The sequence below is a fragment of the Cucurbita moschata genome, unplaced genomic scaffold, assembly GCF_002738365.1.
Source record: "Cucurbita moschata cultivar Rifu unplaced genomic scaffold, Cmos_1.0 Cmo_Scf00077, whole genome shotgun sequence".
In the NCBI taxonomy this organism is placed as follows: domain Eukaryota; kingdom Viridiplantae; phylum Streptophyta; class Magnoliopsida; order Cucurbitales; family Cucurbitaceae; genus Cucurbita; species Cucurbita moschata.
Window position 1 is genome coordinate 790,213 of NW_019268593.1, and position 18,917 is coordinate 809,129.

General features: G+C 32.7%; 1 long non-coding RNA gene and 1 other non-coding gene across 2 annotated transcripts; both read left to right on the forward strand.

Annotated features, from left to right (window-relative positions):
• Window positions 1-279: 279 nt before the first annotated feature.
• TRNAQ-UUG lies at window positions 280-351 on the forward strand. The gene has a single exon. It is a non-coding gene; the product is annotated as a tRNA-Gln (tRNA).
• Window positions 352-5,077: 4,726 nt separating this feature from the next.
• Window positions 5,078-5,857, forward strand: LOC111438533. The gene is made up of 2 exons (XR_002709690.1): window positions 5,078-5,448; window positions 5,526-5,857. It is a non-coding gene; the product is annotated as an uncharacterized LOC111438533 (long non-coding RNA).
• The last annotated feature ends 13,060 nt before the right edge of the window (window positions 5,858-18,917 follow it).

Below are 18,917 nucleotides of genomic sequence, written 5' to 3' on the forward strand. Positions count from 1 at the left end.
AGACTGGGATGTAAAGTATTATTTCAATTTGTTTGTAATATACAACAATATATAAATTAACTATAAGAAATATATAAAATTACATGTTCTCTAAGAGCTTCAATCAACACTGGAGGGTTACTTCTGCAACCACTCTAAAGGTGCTCAAAATCACAACGAGTTAGATAAAACAACTTTAGAACTTTGAATCCAATAACTTGAGTTTGACTCGTGATAGGATATCTCTTGTGGAATCTGCATAAAATAGGACAAACCATTCCAAAATAAATTTTTACAAGGGGTTCTATGGTGTAGTGGTTAGCACTTTGGACTTTGAATCCAACGACCTGGGTTCAACTCCCGATAGGACCTTTAAGAACAACAACACAAATTTTCTTGAGGCATAAGGTGTAACATTCTTAAGTTATTCTGAACTTGCTCCACTTCATGCATGCCTTCCAAGGCTTCATGAACATGACCTCTGCTTGAGGTATTGTTGTTGGTTCTCAATCTATTCTTAAGTTATTCTGAACTTGCTTCACTTCATGCATGCCTTCCAAGGCTTCATGAACATGACCTCTGCTTGAGGTATTGTTGTTGGTTCTGTTGGCTTTTTGGCCTTGATCTCACTTTAATTAATTTCAATCAATTAATTGATGTTTTGATGATAACAAACCTACTTTTTAATTATTAATTATTTTCAGTATTTTGAACTGTCCAACAGTATAAGGTCGGGAATAACAATTTCAACGACTTTTCAATTACTCAAATCAGAGCTAAAACGAAGAAATTACAGTCGAGACAACATACCCGACGTGATGATGTGGCAGCAAAATCAAAATGATGGACAAATCAAGATATATCAAAGTATGACATTTATGATTTTTGGAGAGTAACAAATGGTGGAGTTTTTCTTATTATTATATTTTTAAATAAAGTTATTTTTACAAAATATAAATTTGAATCTAACCGTTACTCACATTGATTTGTATTATTACTATATTATATTATTATATTATTATATTTTAAAATTTTGGTGGTTACTCACATAGTTTTTATTATTATTATATTATTATATTTATAATAAATTTTGAATTTCATTTGACCGTTACTCACATAACTTTTTATTATTATTATATTATATTACTATTATATTAAAATTTTGAAATAAATGAATTTAGAAAATTTTCTTATTTATTTACTTTTAATCTCCACCTTCCATTATTCCTAACACAATCCAATGGTCAATATTCAATCCTACATTTTGCCACTTTTCTCCTTTATATAAACTCATCTTCCCCACATTTTAAAATACACAACTTACATACATTCTCCAATCCTCATTTGTTCAAAGTCTCCATTGTTTGTTGCTCTCTCCAAGCTTACAAGTTTATTTCTTTTCATCTTATTCTTGAGAGGGATTATTTTTGTATTGTGAGGAAATAGTTGTGAGTATCCCAAATTGTAAATCTACTCTTTGAGAGAGTTGTGGTGTGTTATTATCAAACTCAAATACTTGTATCGGTTTGATCCTGCGCCGTGGAAAGGATTGAGTTTGCTCTTGAACTCGTAAAAAGAGCGGTGTAGCGGTTTGGCTCAGATCCGTGGAAAGAGTCGAGAAAGTTCTTTATTCAAATTCCCAAGAGGCGCTTGGGGAGTGGAGTAGGTCGAGTTTGACCGAACCACTATAAAACTACGGTGTCATTTTCTCTAACTCTTTTCTACTTAATTTCAAAATTATTATTGTGATTTATTGCATGTTCTACTTGATTATTGTTTTGACTTGAATTACTTTGTTATAGTAATTATCATCTTCTACTTATTTGCAAAAAGTTTCATCATTAGAAAAATTAATCACGTTTAAACACTTTTATCGTTAAAACCCTATTCACCCCCCCTCTAGGGTTGCCATACCGATCCAACAATTGGTATCAGAGCAGGTTGCTCCCATAGATTTTTTATCTAAACTTTATTGTTCGAGCTTATGGCAAACCTACGTGTTAAAAATGGTTTTAGTGAAGGGCAATCAACTTCTAGGCCACCTTATTTTGATGGAACAAATTATACATGTTGGAAAGCTAGAATGAAAATTTATTTGCAATCCGTTGATTATCAATTGTGGTTAAATGTTAGTAATGGTCCTTACATTCCAATAAAAATTGTTAATAATATTGAGGTGCCTAAATTAGAAAATGAATTTGATGAGCATGATATGAAAAAATGTTCTTTAAATGCTAGTGCTATCAATTGTCTGTATTGTGCCTTAAGTAATGACGAATTTAATAGAGTATGTATGTGTTCTTCGGCATATGAAATTTGGAAAACTCTTGAAGTAACTCATGAGGGAACCAATCAAGTTAAAGAAACAAAAATTAGCATGTTAGTTCATAATTATGAACTATTTAAAATGGAGGAAAATGAACCTATTGGTGATATGTTTACTAGATTTACTAATATTTTAAATGCTTTGAAAAATCTTGGAAAAGTATATTCTACTTCCGAAAATGTAAGAAAAATTCTTAGGTCTTTGCCTAAAAGTTGGGAGGCAAAAGTGACGGCGATTCAAGAAGCAAAGGATCTCACAAAGCTTCCTTTGGATGAACTCGTTGGTTCTCTCATGACACATGAGATTACCATGAACGGGCACATGGAAGAAGAATCCAAAAAGAAGAAAAGTATAGCCCTAAAGTCCATCAAAGTTGACTCTGAAGATGAGGACGTCCTTGATGAAGATGATGTCGCCTACTTCACACGTAAGTATAAAAATTTTATTAAAAGGAAGAAACAATTCAAGAAACATTTCACAAATCAAAAAGAGTCAAAAGGTGAGAAGAGCAAAAACGATGAGGTAATATGTTATGAATGTAAAAAGCCGGGTCATATAAGAACGGATTGTCCTCTCCTCAAATCATCTAAGAAATCCAAGAAGAAAGCAATGAAGGCTACTTGGGATGATAGTGATGAAAGTGCAAGTGGAAGTGATGAAGAAGTAGCAAATTTTTGCTTCATGGCTCATAGTGACAAAGAGGATGAACAAGAAGATGAACAAGAAGATGAGGTAACTCTTGAATCTCTTTCTTATCATGAATTATTTAAACTTGTTGATGAGATGACAATTGATTTAGAAAAACTTAGTTCAAAGTATGTTGTGCTTAAAAAGAAATATAAGACTTCAATTATTGAAAATAAGTCTTTACTAAATGAAATTTCTTGCTTAAAAGAGAAGTATCATAATATTGTTAAAATTGATGTACCTTGTGAAAAGCATGTATTTGATTGTGATGAGAAAAATGCATTACTTGATAAAGTCAAGTCTCTTGAGCATGATTGTTGTGAAAAAGATAAATTAATTAAATTGCTCAAAGAAAATGAATCAAATAATTTGCAAGAACTTGGTAGGGCTAAGGAGTCTATTAAAATGTTAACAATAGGTGCTCAAAAATTAGATAAAATACTTGAAGGAGGTAAGTCATATGGTGATAAAAGAGGATTAGGCTATATTGATGAATGTTCTACACCTTCAAGTTCTAAAACAATATTTGTTAAAGCATCCCCTATCTTGTCTAAATCTAGCAATAAATTTGTATCTAAGTATGATAAATCTAGATTTGTGCCTATATGTCATTATTGTGGTGTTGAAGGTCATATTAGACCTAAGTGCTTTAAATTGAAAAATTCTCAAAACATTCCTTTAGGAAGAAAAGTTTCTCAAAATACAAAATTTAACAATGTTTTAGAAAATAATTTTTCGAATAAAAATAGAATACACAAATTTAGTCCAAGAAATAAATTATTGCATAATGTTGTTTGTTTTTCATGTGGTAAGTTTGGACATAAAGATTATTCTTGTTACTTATCTAAATACAATGTCTTTAATATGAATGCAAATATGAAATGGATTCCTAAATTTGTGAACACTAACTTTCTAGGACCCAAACAAGTATGGGTACCAAAATGTCAATTTTGAATATCCTTGTTTTTAGGTTTGTTTGAAAGCCTCCAAGAAAAATAAGTGGTACTTGGATAGTGGTTGCTCAAGACACATGACGGGTAATCCATCCAAGTTTGTGAATCTTTCCAAGAAGGATGGTGGCTTAGTAACCTTTGGTGATAACAAGAAGGGTAAAATAATTGGTAAGGGTACTATAGGTAATGACTCTTGTACTCTCATTGAAAATGTATTGTTAGTTGATGGTTTAAAGCATGACTTACTTAGCATTAGTCAATTATGTGATAAAGGTTTTAGAGTTGTATTTGATAAGAATAATTGCATAATTGAAAATGCTAGTGATAGAAAAGTTTTGTTTGTAGGAAATAGAGATGATAATGTGTATACTATTGATTTGAATGATTGTCCTACAAATGATAAATGTCTTTCGGTTTTGCTTGATAACTCTTGGCTATGGCATAGAAGACTAGGACATGCTAGTATGTACTTGATTTCAAATATTTCAAAAAATTCATTAGTTAGAGGTCTTCCTCAACTTAAATTTGAAAAAGATAAAATTTGTGACGCTTGTCAAATGGGTAAGCAAACTAAGTCTTCTTTCAAATCTAAAAATATGATTTCTACTATTAGACCTCTTCAACTACTCCATATGGACTTATTTGGCCCTTCTAAAATAGCTAGTTATGGAGGAAATTATTATGCTTTTGTTATAGTGGATGATTTTTCAAGATTTACTTGGGTTTTGATGATAAAACATAAGAATGATGCTTTGAAAAGATTTGCTAGTTTTGTAAAAAGAGTTCAAAATGAAAAAGGATTTTTAATTACTAAAATTAGGAGTGACCATGGGGGAGAATTTGATAGTGTTGCCTTTCAAAAATTTTGTGAAGATAATGGTCTTTCTCATGACTTCTCCTCTCCAAGGACTCCTCAACAAAACGGTGTGGTTGAAAGGAAAAATCGTACTTTACAAGAATTTGCTAGATCAATGTTAAATGAGTATGATTTACCTAAATATTTTTGGGCGGAAGCCGTTAATACCGCTTGTTATATTTTAAATAGAGTTTTAATTAGACCTTCATTAAATAAAACTCCTTATGAACTTTGGCATAACAAAATTCCAAATGTTGGGTATTTCAAAGTTTTTGGTTGTAAATGTTTTATTTTGAACAACAAAGAAAAGCTTGGAAAGTTTGATTCAAAAACGGATATTGGTATTTTTCTTGGCTATTCATCTACTAGTAAAGCTTATAGAATTTTCAATAAGAGAACTCTAATTATTGAAGAATCTATGCATGTGGTATTTGATGAATCTTGCAATAATATTTCTAATGAGTCTATTTGTAGTGATGATTTAGAAAGAAATTTTGGAGACTTACTCGTTAGTGACAACGGCAAGGAAATTGTTACGAGTAAAGAAGAGGTGAGCTTAAAGGAAGAAGGTTCTTCATCAATGCCAAAAGAATGGAGGTATGCCTTGTCTCATCCCAAAGACTTGATTCTTGGTGATCTCGAACAAGGTGTGAAAACTCGCTCTTCTATTAATTTATTTAATAATCTTGCTTTTGTTTCTCAAATTGAACCAAAAAGTCTTAAGGATGCCGAAAATGATGAGTTTTGGATTTTAGCCATGCAAGAAGAGCTAAATCAATTTGAAAGGAACAAAGTTTGGGAATTAGTCCCGAGGCCATCTAATACTTCTATTATTGGAACCAAATGGGTTTTTAGAAATAAAATGGATGAAAATGGGAATATCATGAGAAATAAAGCTAGACTTGTAGCTCAAGGTTATTGTCAAGAGGAAGGCATAGATTATGAAGAAACTTTTGCACCCGTTGCTAGATTAGAAGCTATTAGAATGTTACTTGCTTTTGCTTCTTACAAAAATTTTGTATTATATCAAATGGATGTGAAAAGTGCATTTTTGAATGGTTATATTATGGAGGAAGTTTATGTAGAACAACCTCCCGGATTTGAAAATGTAGAATTTCCTCATCATGTCTATAAGTTGAAAAAGGCTCTTTATGGCTTAAAACAAGCTCCAAGAGCTTGGTATGATAGACTTAGTAATTTTCTTATTGGGAATGATTTTAAAATGGGCAAACTCGACACTACACTCTTTATTAAGATTAAAGAAAACGATATGCTATTAGTGCAAATATATGTGGATGATATCATATTTGGTTCTACTAATCCTTCTTTATGTGAAGAATTTGCTAAATGTATGCATAGTGAGTTTGAGATGAGTATGATGGGAGAACTTAGTTTCTTTCTTGGACTTCAAATCAAACAACTCAAGGATGGTATCTTCATCAATCAAGAGAAATACACTAAAGATTTGCTCAAAAGATTCAAGTTCAATGGAGGTAAGATTGCAAGAACTCCCATGAGCACATCCACTAAGCTTGACAAGGATGAAAAAGGTAAAAGTGTGGATATTAAAACTTATCGAGGTATGATTGGATCTTTACTTTACTTGACCGCTAGTAGACCCGATATTATGTTTAGTGTGTGTCTTTGTGCTAGATTTCAATCTTCTCCTAAGGAATCTCATTTACATGCGGTTAAGAGAATATTTAAATATTTGCTTGGAACTATTGATTTAGGATTGTGGTATCCTAGAAATGTTGAATTTAAATTGATAGGATATTCTGATGCGGATTTTGCCGGAAGCTTACTTGATCGTAAAAGTACTAGTGGAACTTGTCAATTTCTTGGTAGTTCCTTAGTTTCTTGGTTTAGTAAAAAGCAAAATTCGGTTGCTTTATCTACTACCGAAGCGGAATATATTGCGGTTGCTAGTTGTTGTGCTCAAATTCTTTGGATGAAACAAACTCTTTGTGATTTTGGATTAAAGTTTCATAGTGTGCCTATATTTTGTGATAATACAAGTGCTATTAATTTAACTAAAAATCCTATTCATCATTCTAGAACTAAACATATTGACATTAGACATCATTTTATTAGAGAGCATGTGCAAAATGGACATATTATTCTTGATTTTGTAAACTCTAATAATCAACTAGCCGATATTTTCACCAAGCCATTGAATGAAGAAATTTTTTGCAAAAATAGGCTTGAGCTTGGTATTATTCGTTGTGATATATCTTGAATTTTATAATTTTTGAATGCATGTTTTTAGGGGGAGCCATTACGTCATTCTTAAATGTATTCTCTTTCAATTGTTCATTTTGATGATTACAAAGGGGGAGAAAATTAAGAAAAATATGTTCTAAATTTGTTGTTTTATAATTTATGAATCATTTACTTGGTGTGATGTTTCATAATTTCTTGAGGCATTAATATAAGGGAGAATATGCTCTTGAGTGAAATTTATGATAATATATTAGTATGTATTGATATTATTACATGGATGGTGTATTATTGGTTTTTATGAATTTTTCTTGAAATGGTTTGTCATCATCAAAAAGGGGGAGATTGTTGGCTTATTGGCCTTGATCTCACATTAATTAATTTCAATGAATTAATTATTGATGTTTTGATGATAACAAACCTACTTTTAATTATTAACTATTTTCAGTTTTTTGAACTGTCCACAGTATAAGGTCGGGAATAACGATTACAACAACTTTTCAATTACTCAAATCAGAGCTAAAACGAAGAAATTAGAGTCGAGACAACATACCCGACGTGATGATGTGGCAACAAAATCAAAATGATGGACAAATCAAAATATATCAAAGTATGACATTTATAATATTGGAAGAGTAACAAATGGTGGAGTTTTTCTTATTATTACATTTCTAAATAAAATTATTTTTACAAAATATAAATTTGAATATAACCGTTACTCACATCGAATTTTATTATTACTATATTATATTATTATATTATTATATTTTAAAATTTTGGTAGTTACTCACATCATTTTTATTATTATTATATTATTATATTTATAATAAATTTTGAATTTCATTTGACCGTTACTCACATAACTTTTTATTATTATTATATTATATTACTATTATATTAAAATTTTGAAATAAATGAATTTAGAAAATTTTCTTATTTATTTACTTTTAATCTCCACCTTCCATTATTCCTAACACAATCCAATGGTCAATATTCAATCCTACATTTTGCCACTTTTCTCCTTTATATAAACTCATCTTCCCCACATTTTAAAATACACAACTTACATACATTCTCCAATCCTCATTTGTTCAAAGTCTCCATTGTTTGTTGCTCTCTCCAAGCTTACAAGTTTATTTCTTTTCATCTTATTCTTGAGAGGGATTATTTTTGTATTGTGAGGAAATAGTTGTGAGTATCCCAAATTGTAAATCTACTCTTTGAGAGAGTTGTGGTGTGTTATTATCAAACTCAAATACTTGTATCGGTTTGATCCTGCGCCGTGGAAAGGATTGAGTTTGCTCTTGAACTCGTAAAAAGAGCGGTGTAGCGGTTTGGCTCAGATCCGTGGAAAGAGTCGAGAAAGTTCTTTATTCAAATTCCCAAGAGGCGCTTGGGGAGTGGAGTAGGTCGAGTTTGACCGAACCACTATAAAACTACGGTGTCATTTTCTCTAACTCTTTTCTACTTAATTTCAAAATTATTATTGTGATTTATTGCATGTTCTACTTGATTATTGTTTTGACTTGAATTATTTTGTTTTAGTAATTATCATCTTCTACTTATTTGCAAAAAGTTTCATCATTAGAAAAATTAATCACGTTTAAACACTTTTATCGTTAAAACCCTATTCACCCCCCCTCTAGGGTTGCCATACCGATCCAACAGGTTCTCAATCTAGCATGTTTCTAACGTAATCATTTGAACCCGTCGTATTCAGGATAATCAAATCATGGCATCCTGCTAGCAAATCGTGGTGCAGGTCTCATTTAGGTGAGGGAGATAATAAGTTCATCATGGAATCATGCTCATGGTACATATACCATAGCTCATGGCATCCTGATATCTTGGTTCTTGGTTTTGATAACTTCTCGTGGATCGTAGCCTGAGATATTCGCTACCAAAGATGGATTTCTTATTGGGTAGCCGATTCTAGGGTTTCAAGGCCCTAGCCCTATTTCTTCATTAAACCCCTTCCATATCCTATCTTCAGGCTAAAGGAATTGGTTTGGAGGAATGTCTTTGAGTGTAGGACCTTAATTTCCAAAAATCGTTCTCGGTATGCAACTCACTCGAAACGCCAGATTTTCGATCTTATGGGTAGCTTGTTCTACGACATCTCAGCTCACGATTCCTTCATCAAGTTTCGAAACCAATTTCCTTCAATTTGGCACGCGCTCGAGGTTATTTTTCTTCGTGGTCTTCTATGGAAGCATTCCTTGGAGGTGCAGAAACTGATTGGAATCATTCTTGCTCGACGAGTCATCATGTATCCTCGGATTGGATTTTAAAGTTTTTCTTGAAGCTCTTCAATGGCAGATTGAATTGGGGGAATGGTTTCTAAGCACTTTCAGCACTGTATTCCTTCATAGAACTTGTGGGTAATCTTGTTGAGAAACTGTAGGAATAAGTTTGAAGAGAAATGGTGGAGGATTGCTCTCGAATTTGGAAGAATCTGAGAGTAGGAGACCCATAATCTAAACGCTTATTGCCTTCGATTGGGGGATCGACCTTTCTCGATTCTTATTCCGTTTTGTTGCTCCTACTTCAGACTTTATAGGAGCTTAAACCGACATTGAGAACTCCAGATTCTTCGTTATTTAGAAGTTTGAAGAGAAATGGTGGAGGATTGCTCTCGAATTTGGAAGAAATATGAGAGTAGGAGACCCACAATCTAAACGCTTATAGCCTTCAATTGAGGGATCGACCTTTCTCGACTCTTATTTCGTATTGTTGCTCCTTCTTCCGACCTTATAGGAGGAGCTTAAACCGACATTGAGAACTCCAGAATCTTCGTTATTTAGAGATCGAACTTTCTGGATAATTTTGTGGAGATATCAACTCCGATCATAGTCTTACCGACCTTGGCTTTGAATACTACTCGTTGGATGTGATGATCCTTTGTTCTTGCTTAATCCTTTAATTTTTTTTTCCTCTCAATCCTTTGGGTCTTTCATGAAGGGCTTATTTTATGGGAGATAATTTCCTTCATTTTTGGGGTGTTACATATACATACTCGTTACAAACACAAAACAAGAAGTAGACTCAAAAGAAGAACAAAAAATACTAGATTAAAAACAGAGGTTAGTCCATGGCCCACACTCCAAAGTCCGCTCTCATCCATGACCAACTCTCAGTTACTTGAAAAAAAAATGATAAACATGGAGTGAGTAAAACTTAGTAAGTAGCCCACTAATAGGTTCTTAATCGCGACCTTAAGCTAGGATATTACTTCTTGTTATGTTTTCAGGATCTTATACTGATCTTGAAAACCTTCCTCTAAAATAACCTTCAATTTTTCCTCATGAACAAAATTTTCTCCCCATCTATCATTTTTTTAACACTTTTGAAAGTTAAAGAGTAGTTTTGATGTTTTTTTTTTTTTTGAAAATTCAACCGTATTTTTAAAAAAAAAATTATGAGTATTTTTTTAGATAAAATGCAAAGTTTAATGGTATTTTTAATAATTTAGATTATAATTTAAAAAACAATACAAATTTTTGTCGATTAAGTTAATATTAATTTTATTAAAATACATAACACCACATCAAAATTAATTTATTTGGACTAAAATTAAAACTAAAAAATCAATTTATTTAAAACTAAAAAATTAATTTATGTTAAAACTAAAAAGTATACTTCATTTGACTAAAACATCCCTTATCCCAACTATAAAGAATTTAATTCCAAGCTCTCTCTTCTAATAGACAAACGATTTATTAACCTCTGTTGTAAGATTTCACTTCATCAATTTAAGTAGCGTTCAACTATAAATATCGAATTTTAAAATATTCCTCGACAAAGTAAACCTGTTGAAACTATCTATCAAAGGTGTTCCATAATGAGTTGTGGAGAAATGTTTCCTTCAATTCTAATTTCAATTAAGGATGTCAATGACAAAAAAGTGCAAGAGGCTAGAAGGTTTGTAATGGAAGAAAATAACAAGAGTCATGGACATCATTTCGTTTACAAGCTGTATCATGTGTCTTATTCATGGTTACTTAAATCTCGTTGAATTAGTGCGCCTTTCACATCAGAGACATTTCTGCCTTAAACCGAGCTCTTTGCAATAGTGAACTTATTAAAAACTCTTTGCTTGCTGCAACATTTGCTTGACACAATTGAACCAAAGGATGGTATGGACGACCATAGCTCACACTGTATTGGTCTCCAATCATGAAGTGTGACGTCGGATCTTTGTGCATACCATATTCATTAACTATAACATGGCAAGAAATTTTTTTTGTTTTGACTGGGCATGCCATATTCTGTTGTTCTTATATATCTTCAGTTAAATGTGATTAAAGCAAAGAAGTATAGACATGGTTTCCAACCAACCCTTCCTTTATAGTTAGTTCGACGAATGGGTTTTTGTTATCATTTTATCGTTAACCCTTCCGCTCGATTTTGTGTTATGATATCATACAGGGAATGAGAAGCGACCTTACTTGGACAAAATTATATACCGTTTGATAATTATTGTTAATAACAAAGATAAATTGAATTATAAGCATTTTAAGTTCAAAAGTAACAAATTACTTGTACACTTTTACTTATAATCTTTATATTCTTTATATAGCGATATGGAAGGGAGAGATAGAAAAGATACTCATAATATCATTATGACTATGTCATGTTTCATTAATAAAAGAGAGTAATAAATCCACAAACACACCCACATATATTTCGAGAGAGAGAGAGAGAGCTTATTATAAGTAGAGATAGCATTCTAGTAGTTGTATTGCTACTTGGGGACAAGGAACTCGAGAACTTCTTTAAAAGATGAGAGCTTATGAGTAGGTGGCGATGGATATATCACATGCACAAAAAGAAAGTTCTGCACCTTTATAATAAAAGACCAAGGAATATCATCGTTATTTATAACTTCTATCACAATAATATAAATTCTTATAGGACGACGTTCTCTAGTCATACCAACCAGACCGTTCACCACACGCTTGTAGATGAAACGATGTCCACTATTCTTGTTATTCTTTTCAACTACGAACCTTCCTGCATTATGCACTACTAGGATATTGACATCCTTAATTGGTACTAAAGAATCTAAAGGCAAACCTTCCACAAGGCTCATGTAAATAGTTCCTAGAGACATTGTTAGGCCGATTTTGTTCATGAATACTTAAGAATTTGATATTTATAGTTGTAGTTGAACGCTACTTAAATTGATGAAGTGAAATCTTACAATAGAGTCTAATAAAGCGTTTGTCCATTAGAATAGGTTGGAATTAAATTCTTTATAGTTCGAGATAATAATTGTATTCTTTAAGTCATTGAGACTAGTGTTAATAGTACTTGTTAGTATATTTGAGTATAAATATTAAAATGATTAGTTATTAAATATTGTTTGAATTAAAGAGTTTATAATCAAATGATCTTCATAACCTAATTCATAAAAAAATAAATAAAATAATTAGGAAGCATTTATGTGCTAGATCAGAATAAGATGCATAAAAAGAACTTGTCATAATTACTTTATTCATCGACCTTTAATCTTAAAAGTAACTTAAAATATTGCAATATTGTGATTCAATCGTCTATTATGATATTAGGGCCAAACTAAAAAAATAATATTTTTAAAAGATGGAAAAATTCATAAGCCAACCAAAATATGTATTCAAAGATGAAGAATTTACAACAACAATCTCAAACAATATTAATTAGCATCTTGCCTTTTGGTTTGTCACATTTTCAAACATAAACAAACCTCAATTTCGAGTCAGTAAGTATTATGGATCATAATCGACAGTACTTTGCAAGTAGCTTTGAGCATTCACAAAAGGTCGAAAGTTGAATTTCTTTAGAATGGTAACCAAATAACCGATGATTATTGTTGAATTTCCAAAAAATACACCACAAATTTCATTTATAGATATAAATGGGACCATTGATATAAAACCCTGATTATACAATTGCATCTTCACTAACAAACCCATCTCGGAGTGATCATCTTCACTAGAGGCTGCAAATTAAGAAGCCTCCCAGGATTACTCAAAAGTGAACTTTTAAGACAAATGAAGCTATATTTGAGCAAGAAAAATCATGTTACATGTGTCTGGGATACCACGGAGACACCATTGCAAGCAATCACTACCAGCTGAAGAAAAAAGAAAACCCTTAATTTTGAAAGCTTATCAAATACTATTTGACCAATGTAAAGAAAGCTTGAGAATAATTTATTCTCACGTCCCTCTTTGACACTTGTTGGATATATATCCGTCCTTCACATGTCGTATCATAATCATATCATATCGTAAAAACTTCGTGGTTATATCCTTCCCTAATTTATCATAGCCTTAACATCCTTAGACATATCATAGTTGTGTCGTTACCTGAACGTACCTTAGTCATAATGTTACAGGAACGTATCCTAACGCTATCGTTTTATCAATCTATCATAATCCTATCCCTTTCTACCCATAACCTAATCGTATTGTTTTATGAATCCATCGTGACCATATCGTTTTTATCAATCTGTCATACCCATAGCACTTCGATACGTAAGCAAACCATAACATTTCATGAACATGTCTTACTCGTATTGTTACATTACGTTTAGTGCATCCTTCTCGTATCTTATCTCAAATATACCATTGAACACATGGTACCGTACGTACTATCATACAATTCACATATTATAACATATCATAAGCATATCGATTCATAAACATTTCACACATATCAATATATATGACATTTGTAGAACCACGGGCACAGTCAACATCAAATATAACAATACGGGTGGTAAGGCCACCTACCTGATTAGCTTAGGCTGGTGTCCCCAATTTATCCTTAAGAAAGTTCGATTTGTCCTTTGTATTAAAGTCAACCTATATGAACATGACATCAATTTCAATCATTTCTCTAAATTTTATGATGCTCTAGTGTTAGATTTCATGGGAATATTGCATGAGCAAAGTCTTGAAATGTCTATATATCAAAACTGTTTAACACTTTCCAAATTTTGATTTTTGGCTGTTTGTGGTTTTTTTTTTTTTACTTGTGTTCCTAATCTTACTTGGGTGGTGTGTTTGTTACATTTTTATTTTTTTTTTAATTATGTTAGCAATTAGCCAATTTAATCAATTAATGCTTTATGTTTATTTATTTATTTTTTAATTATGTTAGTCATTACTTTTGGCTATTCATGGACTTTCTAAAGTAAGGATTTTATTTCTCTTGGGTCAAAACATCCTTACAGCACAAAATTGAAGTGGTAGTTATTCAACTATAATATTTGACGTGCTAGTTTTCAAACTACTTTAAATAGGTGTAAAGAAAGTAGGAGAATAACTTAGTGTCACTAATCTGACACGTGTTGGGCATGCACTGAACACTTGTTAATACAATGGATACATTACAAATATATAATCCATCATATCAGACACTTGACTTTGAATATATTTTGAGAGTGAAACGTACCTTAAGCTTTTTTTTTAAGTATACAAATATATAAACTTATTTATATAAATTTATCTCTAATATAAAATTGATAAATTTTTTGAAATAATTCTTTTTAATTAATGTATCATTGTCACATCGGTGTCCTAGGTTTCTTAAGAATGACATGTTACTGTTAGGAACAGAAAAAGAAAACCGTAAATATCATAAGAATTGGAAGAAATCTCTCAACCAATTGAAGAATGACTAAATCAAATCTAATTCAAATAACTAGATCAAATCTGATCCAAATAACTCAATCAAATCTAATCCTAACAATCTCTCCCTTAAACTGAACACGAATAGTAATCAGTTTATATCTACGACCTCATACCAAACTTCCACTAGATAACTTCATCAATTCTCATGTGTCATTTCTGTTTATTGCTCCCGATCCATGGCTTGCCTCCATTTCTCACTCTTCAATGCTTCTTTAAAGTTTACAAAGTTTGCAGGTTCAGTAGGGGTAAACATGGCTGAGCTTCATCATCTTCTTAAAAAACTTCTCCTATTGCATAGTCTCCCATCCAGACTGGTGGTCTCTTATTCCTCACCTTATTCGAGCTAGGAGAGCTTGCTTCAGCCAAAGAGCCAGATGAAATGTTTTTCTCCGCAGTATTTTCATCTGCTGCTTCTATATCATTATTTTCATCTGCCGCTTCTATATCATAGAGTCCGTAAGCTTTTGACTCTTCACTAACTCCCAGCAAAACATAACTCAAACTAGTATCATCTAGCTTAGTTCTCTGAGCTGCCTCCTCTTTTTGTCTATGAATCAACTCGAGCTCACAATATTGTTCTTCTTACTTCTGCTGCAGCTATAGAACTAATCGTTGCTGGGCTTTTTCTACCCTTCTTCTATTCTCTTCCAACATTCTATCTTGCTCTTCTCTCTCTTTTCGTGCTTGTTCTTCTTTTTGTCTTGTAGCAGTAAGAGCGGCTTCTTTCTCTTTCTCAAGCTGCACATCAACATCATCAAACAACTTCGTGCGACCTTCCTCTATTCGTCCCTGTATTTCTAATTTAGTCCCTTCAGAGTTTAGCGTTTCTTCAACCTTCTTTTGAATTAGTTCTTCCATCCTCCTAGCTGCATCTTCTTCTAACTTCCTGCTTCACGCCTTTTCTTCTCTTCTTCCTCTTTCTTAAGCTTCTCTATGGAATGATTTCGATCAGTTGATGCATGACTAGGACTGCAACTGGACGATTTGGGGAAAGGAGATAACGAGGAAGACCTACTTCTGCGTTGGCAACTGAGGAAACTTAAACGACTGCTTCTTCTGGAATGGATAGTGGAATGATAGGGGGAAGGACTTGGGTCCCTTCTATTAGGTTATGGAGCTGATGCTTATTTATAGCTTGGTCAACGGTTATATTCGGTAAAGCTATATTTGGTAAAGTTATATCTGATAAAGCTATATATGGTAAATAGCTATATATAGTAGATGATTAAATCGGGTAAAGCTATATATAGTAAATAACTATATATAGTAGATGATTAAATGTGGTAAAGCTATATACAGTAAATTGAACTATATATATATCCCGTTCGGTAGAGCTTTGAGAGGTACTTTCTATTCTCTATAATTCTCTCTTACTGTACATACGTGAAGTCATCAATAGAAAAATTCTTTTAGCCAGCGTTCTCCTTGCACTTTTCTCTATCCTTTTCTTTGTGTTCATCTAGATCGAGCATGTGCGTTGTTGTGCGATCATAACACCTTCTGCTTGAACCACTTCCCAAAATTCTACTCAACCACAATTCTACCACAAGAATGACATGAAACTCGAGAACTTCTTTAAAAGATGAGAGCTTATGAGTAGGTGGCGATGGATATATCACATGCACAAAAAGAAAGTACTGCACCTTTGTAATAAAAGACCAAGGAATATCATCATTATTTATAACTTCTATCACAATAATATAAATTCTGCGAGGAAGACGTTCTCTAGTCATACCAACTAGACCGTTCACCACATGCTTGTAAATGAAACAATGTCCACTATTCTCGTTATTCTTTTCAACTACGAACCTTCCTGCATTCTGCACTACTAGGATATTGACATCCTTTATTGGTACTAAAGCATCTAAAGGGAACCCTTCCACACGGCTCATTCTAACACCTTTGGTAAATAGTTCCAAGAGACATTGTTAGGCCGATTTTGTTCATGAATACTGAAGAATTTGATATTTGTAGTTGTAGTTGAACGCTACTTAAATTGATGAAGTGAAATCTTACAATAGAGTCTAATAAAGCATTTGTCCATTAGAATAGGTTGGAATTAAATTCTTTATAGTTCGAGATAATAGTTATATTCTTTAAGTCATTGAGATTAGTGTTACTAGTACTTGTTAGTATATTTGAGTATAAATATTAAAATGATTAGTTATTAAATATTGTTTGAATTAAAGCGTTTATAATCAAATGATCTTCATAACCTAATTCATAAAAAAATAAATAAAATAATTAGGAAGCATTTATGTGCTAGATCAGAATAAGATGCATAAAAAGAACTTACCGTAATTACTTTATTCATCGACCTTTAATCTTAAAAGTAACTTAAAATAATGCAATATTGTGATTCAATCGCCTATTATGAAATTAGGGCCAAACTAAAAAAATAATATTTTTAAATGATGGAAAAATTCATAAGCCAACCAAAATATGTATTCAAAGATGAAGAATTTACAACAACAATCTCAAACAATATTAATTAGTAAGGAACACCATTGTCACATTTTCAAACATGAACAAACCTCAATTTTGAGTCGGTGAGTATTGTGGATCATAATCGACAATCTCAAACAATATATATATTATGTATGTCAAGGTTTGGGTAAAGAACAACGTAGTAAGGAACACCATTGTCAACTCTAGAGCCACCCACAACTCATGATGGAGACCGGTGCAAAATATTTTAACATCCTTTGGCATCAAGATACAGGAAAGATGAACGCCGTCAAATTGGAAGCTTTACCTGTCTTAAGAGTCACAATGAGACCTCTAATCAAGCTGGAGCCTTGGCTAGGCAAATTGTTTAGTGATAGTTGAAATGGATGACTTCGACATCGTGTCAAGAATGAACGTCCTACTGAAACACAAAGTCAGTTACATGCCCCTAGCAAAATGTCTAGTGGTAATGGAGTCTAACCCGATGATCATTCAGAAAAACATCCATCAACCAAGAGGGTTGAAAATGATGTCGATACTACAGTTGAGAAAGAATCATAGCCATGATGAATCTACGCTTGCTGCTATTGTTGTAATTGAAAAGGGGAGCTCGAGTGAGCCAACCTCAATAACAACCTTGTTGCCACTACATGAACACCACGACGCAAAACAAGGTCAGATAATGGATTTATCCCCACCAGGAGAGACAAAAACAAGGTCAGATACTGAAGAAGGGAGACAGAAACAAACCACTCAAGCAACACATGTCCACACAGAAATATCATCTACACGGATGAAGAGAAGGGTCAGTCGAAAGCGTCAACCACAATAATTTCAAGAAAAATAAAGAGTTCATATAAGTTAAGTTCAAATAAACTTCGAGTCCAAAGCAACAAGAACCAAAGACTGGTGTGAAAATACTATGGACTAGTTAAAATTATCCATAAGATTACGAAGAAATGATATAGAATCCAATTGCTCTTATGGATGCGGACTAATCTTGTTGTCCACGTTAGTAACTAGGAATGTTATTATTTTGACCAAGAAGACATCAAGCAGAAGCATGTGGTATGACGTCATACAAATAAGAAAAAGTTTCAAGCGAAGAAAGTAGGAAAGACACGAACAGAGAAGACATGAATACTCAACAAACCGAGAAGTGATTTTCAACAGCACCTAGTAGGTTGGAAGAGACTCCTCATTATGAGATCGGCTGAAAGCGCATTGAGAGACCTAAAGTCAGTCTCATCCAATAAATTGTGTGGGGGCAGATGTCACAGTCATGATTGCCCAAGGCGTGTTGCCTGTGGTTGCATGTTGCATGTCTCAACAATTCTTGTAAACAATTTGTTGTCCAAGGCGGTTATTTGGGCAATGTTATTGTTTACCGATTATTTGGGCAACATGCCTTGAGCAATCATGACTGTCACAATTGGCTAAGACATTTGTTGTCCATATGTTATTATTGTCCAAGAGACTCCTCATTATGAGGTCATGAATGGCTAAGACATTTAAAGAAGTTTTACCTGGGCAACTTCTATCACAATCCTCTTCTTACTCTCTGAAACTTCTTTTAAATGTTATTGTTCACTAGTTATTTGGGCCCATCTTCCTTAAAAGGATTGTGACGACAGATGATCTAGGTAAAACTTCTATTGGGAGATTAGTGCAATAGAGAATCTGTGTCCCTTTCCTGAAACCTTCAGCGGACAACATAACAAAGAGTTCCTAGAAAAAATATCATAGAACAATTTGTGTAATGCCTTTGA